Source organism: Mytilus californianus, unplaced genomic scaffold (genome assembly GCF_021869535.1).
Source record: "Mytilus californianus isolate M0D057914Y unplaced genomic scaffold, xbMytCali1.0.p SCAF_7, whole genome shotgun sequence".
Classification (NCBI taxonomy): Eukaryota; Metazoa; Mollusca; class Bivalvia; order Mytilida; family Mytilidae; genus Mytilus; species Mytilus californianus.
Genome location: NW_026262723.1, coordinates 103,306,260 through 103,315,899, shown reverse-complemented (window position 1 = coordinate 103,315,899; position 9,640 = coordinate 103,306,260). Strand labels below are relative to the sequence as shown.

The 9,640-nt window shown below is 31.8% G+C and overlaps 1 long non-coding RNA gene across 1 annotated transcript; it reads right to left on the bottom strand.

The window, feature by feature from the left end:
* Nucleotides 1-2,724: 2,724 nt before the first annotated feature.
* On the bottom strand, nt 2,725-9,264 carry LOC127709788 (uncharacterized). The gene is made up of 3 exons (XR_007985766.1): nt 9,122-9,264; nt 5,172-5,267; nt 2,725-3,152 (listed from the first exon to the last, which is right to left on the bottom strand). It is a non-coding gene; the product is annotated as an uncharacterized LOC127709788 (long non-coding RNA).
* Nucleotides 9,265-9,640: the final 376 nt, after the last annotated feature.

The following is a 9,640-nucleotide window of genomic DNA, read 5'->3' as shown; positions in this document are numbered from 1 at the left end:
TATAAATATAAACTTCCTACCTGCATATAAATATTCAGATTTTACTTGTTGAATGTCTCAAGTGAGAACTGGTATCAATTTGTAAATCATGATTGGGAGGTCTTTTTGAATTTCTTGTGATTTTTTGACTCTGAATATTCATTTCTACCATGCAGTTACTAAGCCAGTAATATGTACAGCTTGCACTTTTTGATTTTGTCCCTAATGATTTTCTGCATTTTGTTGGACAGAAGATTCCTTTTCATCCCATCTGAAGCAATATTTTTCTTATTTCAACATTTTTACTTGGTAAAATCATTCTGCCCTCCTTACTTATTTTTGTTTGGAATATTCAAAAGCACACAACAGCATTAACATGGGGGATACAATTCCCTTTTCCTAGAATGAGTAACTTTTAATATCAACACTTACTACCTTTTTGGGGTAAGGATTAGCAGCAGAGACATCTAGTAACCCATCCTTAAAAATATACCTTTATCTCTCATGCTTTATGCTTGCACTATATCATGGAGCGATTAACAGATTTGACAAATATCGAATGCATTTACGACTAATTTTAATCTCATCTGTGAAAAAAAACCCAGATTGGATTAGTTTCAGATACATGTACCTATGCTTCAATCAGCAACCTTGTCATATATATCATCTTAAATTCTCAACATTATAGTATACCATGAAGCTGAGTGATCTATTTTATTCAGCCGCTCATTACATGTTAAGTTTCTCCCTACCCGAGTGCCAACAATAAAAATGGACAGCCACCGAAGAAATAGCCAGAAGTGCTTAAACTGACATCCAACACAAGCAATCAATTGTTTTTACATGATAAAGTGCCATATAATTTTAAGGTTCATCGTTAAACATGTTAAAATCAGAAAACATATTCCCAAGACCTGCTGAAATTGGAAGCAACTGATTGGTAGCTATGGTAATTAAATTTTTTTTCAGTCAAAATAAAACAAGCATTCCAAGAGTATTGCATGGCAATACATAGCAATACACAAGTCCCCTACCGGTTAAAAATTAATTGTACTGGAACAAAATGCTAACCTGATCTATAACTTGTCATGGTGTAAACTATATAACAAATATTAAATCAATATCTTCAAGCATGACGAAAAAAAGTGCGGAAAACTGAATATTTGAGTGAATTTTCTAAGTTCAAGGACCATAACTCTGCACAAAATTATCAGACTGGAACAAAATTTGAACTTGATCTGTAACTTGTCATGATAAAACAATATACCAAATATCAAATCAATATCAGAAAGCACGAAGAAAAAAAGTGTGGAAAACTGATTTGCCGGACTGACGGATGGACAACAGAGTGCGGTAGGGGATTAATAAATTCTATGTACCGGTATACATATATATAATAAAATATAAATATACAGAAATGACTGACCGAATCACAATTTTTACATATACATGTAAACAATCCAAAAGTTTCAAGTGAATGAATCATGACATAGGTGACAGGGAAAAATAGTCAGCATGGAAATGAAAATATGTAAATGCTAATAAAACTACATACTAGTACTGCCTACAAATATCATTGACAAGGGTACAATCAGTGGGTAATCTTAACCTGACCCAATCACAAAAAGTAAAATGACTTAATTCATGTAATTGTTAATCAAAACTTCATTGGCAATTATACCACATCTTCTTATTTTATATTAAATTCTAGCTGTATTACCAAACATGTACGCAATTTCAAAGTTAGAAAAAAACAATTTCTGTCAGTGTTGGGGATGCTGTCTAATGGCCATACATGTATACCCAACATATTTTGCTAAACAGACTAAACATAAGAATCTCTAATACTATGAAAATATTCCTTCACAAGTTTCCAAGTTAGGTATCCTTCAAAAAGATATAACCTGATAACTATTGTAAAATCAGAAACTTTTGCATAAATTTATTATCAAGATAATCATGATAATTATAATTATTGAACAATGCCAGAACAAAAAATGCGAGATTAATTATTGCAGTTTCAGAAAATGCTGGATACAAATAATACCATCATTTAAATAAATTTACATGATTTTTTTGCAAAATGTATAACCAATTTCAATTTAGACAAGAAATGAAAACATTGCAAAATTTTCTGATTTCCAAGTATATAGACAAAACTAGATACATGTATGTACATGTACATAATGGCAGCTACATGATATATATACAAGCAAAGAAAATTTCCAGATTTCTTTTTTCAAACATTCTGTGGATGTTCCAGTGGTCTTGCTCAGTATTGAAGGCCCACCTCAATGTGACTATAAGATGAACAACAACAATTGCAATAAAAACACTTTTTCTGTGCGTTTGAACTTTTTGTATACCTGTATGGTGTGTTATGAAATGAAATCGAAATGTAAGTCGTTATAAAATATGACTATTTGTTATCTGGTGGAGAGTTGTTTCATTGGCAATCGTACCACATCTTCTTAGTTTTATAATTACATGTATATCCATTAGTGGTTCATCAGTAAATTGTATGCCTATATCTCATGTATATCTGTAAGTATGAGTCATGTTTAAATCGAATTGCTTCATCTTTCCCGTAATTGCCATAAAAATAACAAAACACTTATATATATTAGTCTTATAAATGAATATTTCCTTCTTCACAATTCAACTGAAATTCATATGTCTATCTGTAGATCTCTCATTTGGTTAGGTATTGCTAAAAATATATTACTGATTTATCAAATGTTTCATGAAAGAGACGACAAATTTCATCCGTGAAATAAATAATTTTTTTAAATGAAATCCATTTTGAAACTCCAATTGTTAGAAAATTCACAAATCTTCAGACTGCCTGTATTTAGAATTCATTTTAACTGTGGTAAAAGCTTTTTAAGATGGTATACATCAACTTCAATGACACACGAAAAAGAAGCTAAATTGTCCAGTTAATGTTCCTCTATCTCTCAGCATCAAAACACTAAATTCCAACTCTGACATTGGTATTGAAACAGCCAATGCTTCTGCTAAGTACTTTACATAGAATTGCTGTCTTTTTTCTACTTTTCATAGACATATTTGGTGGCTTTCTAAACATAATTTTCATCTGATCTGATCTTCCATAATGGTCATGATGAGTTATATGTAACTTTCTACCGCTGTCTCACTGCAGGTCATCATCCCTGAAATATGAAAATGCATATATATAATAATTATATTAAATGAAATTTTTAACATGCGAAAAGTGATCAAAAGTTCAACTTCAACAAGTTACTGTGAAAATGCTAACAAAATAATTCCCCTGTCCTACATGTCCTAAATTTAATAATGTCTTCATTCAAGTTCATTCAACATTTGAACAAGAATTTAATTTCCTCATTAGTCATACACATTTTAATAAGGTGCACAACTTTTATTTAATTTTAAAATTTAACACATAATACATCTTATAGGCAGCCTATAAGATGTATTATGTAATAATTTAAACAAGAATGTGTCCATAGTACAAGTATGCCCCACTCGCACTATTATTTTCTATGTTCGTGAAATTGGGGTCAAAACTTTAATTTGGCATTCAAATAAGAAAGATCATATCATAGGGAACATGTGTACTGTCAGTTTCAAGTTGATTGGACTTCAACTTCAGCATAAACTACCTTGACCAAAAACTTTAACCAAAAACTTAAATATGAAGCGTGACAGACTGACGGACGAAAGAACGGATGCACAGACCCAAAAATATAATGCCCATATTATGTTTAACTACATTGTTTTGTATCTCCTTTCCCAAATGTAAATTATGACATGAATAAGGCAGGGTGCTATACTGCAATATCAATATTAGTAATGCACTAAAACCACAGCTAAGAACTTTTAGCAATCAAGCTTAGTACATTTTTTAATAACATATGTGTAAACTAGACATCATTGAGATGGGAGCTATCTCTGTGGGCCCCGCTGTGAATAACGTGTGGTAAAAAATTTGTATCTTTACCATAGGACATGTGGTTGTCATCTGAAACCAAAGTTTTTTACCTTGACCTTTGACCTAGGATGTTGTACAAACATTATGACACACCCTCTGGTGTTGGTTAATATACATGTCAAGTATAAAGAATGAAATCATAACGGTTCTCTAGAAGTTCTCTAGATATAGAGCGGACACAATTTGTTACAGATGGACGGACGGACAGACTGATTACTATAGGGCGACCAGCCATTCGGCGGGGCCCTAATAAAGTTTATTGCTGGTAAATATAAATGTACGTTATTAAATTCAGAAATTATTGTGTGCATTTATTATTACAATTTTTGAAGAATGGACAAAATGCGAGATTAATTATTGTGATTTCAGAAAAATACAGTTACAGTTATATGTATTGGATATCAGAATGTGACTTCTTATTATTGCAATACTCACAAAGTTGCCTTAAAAAAACATTGCAATAATTTCTGAATTTACACCATACAATATTCTTACATTGTACGACAACAGAAATTTATTTGCACAAATTATAAAAGAGGAAGAAAAGCAAGGCTTGCATAGCTTTTCTCCTATTCGTCATTTTGTTCATAACATTTGCGGACTGTAAAGAGGACACAAAATTGAGCTGTAAAATAGATTTTTTTAGTAATTTGATGACATGTTTCCAACTCCAAGCAACAGAAGCAGGATACCAGTAGAATATATATATATATTACTATATATAATATAGCTTTATCGCTTCAGTCAGATTATCTGAACACCTGCATTTGTATAGTGTTAACGTGTACTGATTCTTTTTGTCTTAGAAACTTGCCCTTTCTATAAGCTGTAATTAGCGTTTAACTAGCTTTCAGTAACTGCAAGTACTTTGTGCCTTTTTTTTGTGCAACATGTATGTGTTGATGATGATGACTGACAACTTATTTGTCAAGCCTATTTCAATAACTTTTACAGTTTGTTCTTATGTTCTTACTGAGACACCACTGTTGTTGAAGACAGCAAAGCAACCTATATATAGATGCTTTCATCTACATCATTTGGTCTCTGTTGGATAGTTTTCTCATTGCAGTCATATCACATCTTCTTATCTTTATATTAATAGATTTGGTCTTCTAACTAGTAGCAGGAAAAGATTTTGGTGCAGATTGATTTGATATACAAAAACAAGGGATAACCAGTTTTAATAGCGAGCAAAAAGAAAAATACAACAATTTACCTGTCTAATATAAATAAAGCTTTTCAAATTCAAACCATTACTTTATAGTTCATCAAAGCTGGAATAGCACTCTGTTTCTTATATTTGACAGGTCAGCTAAAAATAAGAGAAAGTAATTTTTTTAATACAAATAAAGATACTTTTTTTAAAATAAGGAGCAGATTAATTACAATGAATCATACACGATACATAAATAAATATAACATATCAAATAAACATGATAAAGAAATTACGTCTGCCACCCAACCCCGAATTGATATCTGCATTTCCTTCATAGAAATAATGCCCATTTTTTCTTTGATTTCTAGAAGAATTGCTTCATCATATTTAAAATAAAGAGCTGCGCCATGAGCACATGATATGCCTGTTGTCCTTTAGCTCATCTTTATGCCTTAAATTAATCTTTATGATTAACTAGAAATACTGCTAAAAATAGCCCCCCCCCCCCCCCCAAAAAAAAAAAACGCACACAAAAAACATGTACACACCAGCACACACAGGCACAAATCATGAATAATTTTTAAAAATAAAATCCCATAACTCGAAAAAGTAAAATCTTAAATATATAAAAATTGTATGGGAGCTTATGTTACATTTCACCAAAGTTTCATGAAAACTTGTTAAAGCATTTTTGAGTCATTGTCAGAAAACTGGAGAAAAAAACCGACCATTTTTTATGAATAAAGTCCCAATACTCAAAAGCGAGTAATCAAGAATTAAAAAAAATGGAAAGGAAACTTTTGTCAATAAATATAAACAATTCACCAAAGTTTCATGAAAATTGGTGAAAGCGTTTTGGAGTTATTGACTGAATGATTCACCAGCGATGTTTCTTAGCTTATTTCGACAAAATTGAACCAAACTGGGTGCTAAATGTGAATTATTATTTCACTATTGCACTTTCATTAAATATTGAAAAAAAAATAATCATATTTTAATTTTTTTTTTATATCTCGTAGCTTAGATGCCCCATTAAAGACAGGCGTATAATGACTGCAGGCTTTATTTTGAAAATTTCTAAATCATTGTGTGAATTTAATATTATTGTGATTTTTGAAAGGAGGGACAATAAACCCTGAACAGTTGGGGCAAAAATGGACACAATATTCAAGCTTGATACAGGTCTGAATTTGGAATGTAATTAAATATTTGACATATTATAGGTTTCTGAATAAATGTAGTCAAAGAACTTGAAATTGGTTATATGAATTGAATTTATATTCAATTAAAGATTTCTTGCTGTTGTGCAATACACTATGCTGTTGCGCAATACTTAGTAAATCTGTTGTTAGACTATAAACAAATAAAATTTATAAAATTCCAAAGGGAGCTTACATCAATAGATATAAACATTTCACCAAAGTTTTATAAGAATTGCTGAAAGCATTTTTGAGTTATTGTCTGAAAACTGGAAAATCCCCCCTTTTTTAATGAATAAAACCCCATAACTCGGAAATGTAAAATCTAAAATTTATAAAATTCTAAAAGGAGCTTACATCAATAGATATCAACAATTCATCAAAGTTTCATGAAAACTGCTGAAAGCATTTTTGAGTTATTGTCTGAAAACTGGAAAATCCCCCCCCCCTTTTTTTTTATGAATAAAACCCCGTAACTTGGAAACGTAAAATCTAATATAAAAATCAAAAGGGAGCTCATGTCAATAGATATAAACAATTAACCAAAATTTCTTGCAAGTTGGTGAAAGCATTCTTGAGTTATTGTCCGAAAAACAGGAAAATCCCCCTTTTTTTAATGAATAAAACCCCATAACTCGGAAATGTAAAATCTAAAATTTATAAAATTCTAAAAGGAGCTTACATCAATAGATATCAACAATTCATCAAAGTTTCATGAAAACTGCTGAAAGCATTTTTGAGTTATTGTCTGAAAACTGGAAAATCCCCCCCCCCCCTTTTTTTTTTATGAATAAAACCCCGTAACTTGGAAACGTAAAATCTAATATAAAAATCAAAAGGGAGCTCATGTCAATAGATATAAACTATTAACCAAAATTTCTTGCAAGTTGGTGAAAGCATTCTTGAGTTATTGTCCGAAAAACAGGAAAATCCCCCTTTTTTTAATGAATATTTAACCCCATAACTGGGAAACATAAAATCTAAAATTTATAAAAAGGAAAGGGAGCTCACATCAATAGATATAAACAATTCACCAAAGTTTTATGCAAATTGGTTATAGCGTTTTTGAGTTAATGTCCGACATGTTAACGACTGACGGACAGAGGTATACCATAATATGTCCCGTAAACGAGCGTATAAAAATGTGAGGTTAATTATAATTGCGATACTCATCGGATTAATCGCCATTCTTCTGAATTTATAGTACAATAATTTACTGCCTTGTCAATGTCTGTTGTAACTGTATATACATGTACATGTAACGTGAGCCGAGGGTACCCAAATTGCACCTATTTTGACAGTTTTTTCACATACATTTAAGATCCAGACAAAAGTTTCCATTCTGTGTTTATTTTGTAGATGTATCCTTATTTGCTATTAAGTTCCACCAATTTAATTTTGAATCCATATTGAATCATAAAAAAATGGGTTAAAACATGTAAAACCGACCTCCAAACAATCCATGATTCTGTAATGAGGAGTACCCAAAATGCATTCATGCTTTAATTCCTATCCTTGAAATTCGAATAACAGATGTTTTGTTTTATTTCTTAAAATATTTAGAACAATTTGACATTTAAGTCCATGCTTGCTATTCAATTTTTAAGAAATTAATACTCGTACGGCGTAATATATTCTATTTGCTCATTTTTAAAAGATGACTTTTTGTGGAAGTCGCATGCTGATGTTTACGTAGATTTTACTTTTCCAGTGAATAATTCATCTGTTGATATATACTGTAAACGTTTTGTGAATATTTAAATATATTTACCTACATGTATTAGAAAAATGTGCATAATGTCAAATAATTTAAAAAAAATACAAATTGTTTACTCTTAGAAAACTTGTAAGATTTGCTAATTTGCTAAATAGGTGCAATTTGGGTACTGTGACGCAAGACATCATCAGCATGCAAGCAGTGCTCTTTTTCATTTTAATACTGATGATAACCATATCTAAAAAGTCAATGTGTCAACGTGGGCAGTCATGATATTAAAAAGTCTATTATTATTGTGTCATGAGAGGCTTCCCTAATTTTTTGCTGGGATTCCTTCCTTAGAATGACGGTCATAGGAAGTGTCACAGTAAATCATTAACAAAGCCTTTCAAGAAAAATAATATTATTTGCCAAATTGGACTATCATGTTCAAAATTGTTCTCATGTACATGTATTTTATAACCAACAAGTATATAAACGCTGTAAACTTCCAAGTAGGGATCTATAAAATTCAAAGTTGTAATATACCGTCAGCACTCGGCAGAAAAAATTATACTATGGACTTGACATTTGAATTGGTTAGGTTGGTTTGGGGGGGGGGGGGGGGGGGTTACACCATATGTGACCGATCTCCAAATTACGTGTTCAGGGTTCCTTTGAGCAAGTTTTTGTGCCCTAAGCTTCAAATTAAGGGCTCCATGATTTGGAGGAAGGGATCATGGCTCCAGCAACGTGGGCTCCGGACGGAAGTCAACGGTGGAGCAAACTTTACAGATGTACCCAACCAGGATACCTGCAAAACGTAAATTAGAAATGAATTTCAGGGTAAATGTTGAGAATGGGCTCTTGGTATAATGCAGGGAACTTGTTTCATTCGATATTCTGTTCATTTACTGACGGGACTCGATACATTATTCAAATTTCAGATATTTTTTTGCAGTCTAGTTTCGTTTTGACCACGTGTATAACATGCTTGCCAACACTGAACTCGTTTGAGCTAATACTGTGCCGTTTTTCGCCTTCTGAAGCGAATGCTTAACAAAACAAGCAACGTATGTTTCATAAATTTTACATATTTGGTGGCTTACACTTACTTTTCTGGCTAGATTTTCACGTAGAAGTGAAAATAATTTCCGCTGCAAGGTGCTTTCCATTCTGCAAACTACAAACATCTGTTCGACGACGATCGTCTACTGATTGGTTGATCATCAAAAGGAGGCGGTGTCCACAAGCCGACAATTTCGGCACAAAAAACAGTTATTGCAACAGTTTACCATAATAATTAAAGCACAAACATAGAATATTCGTGTTTCAGTAAACAAATTACACCATATGGATACCTGTTTTTAAATAACAGGCATGTATGTAATTTGATTTCATACAGTTTTATCGATAGACGCAGCTTAGGTACTCTCCGCCATTAATGAATATATGAATACATAATGAGGTACCTGCGGGGTTATCTGCCCCTGACCAAATCTAATCGAAATTGCCTTAATATCACTGCGCGTTAAATGTTTGCATAACTGCGCAAATATTTGAAAAAATCTGCGATTTTCAAAATTGTCAAAACATTTCTTATTTTTGACCATTTTTTAAATTTGTATTGCATT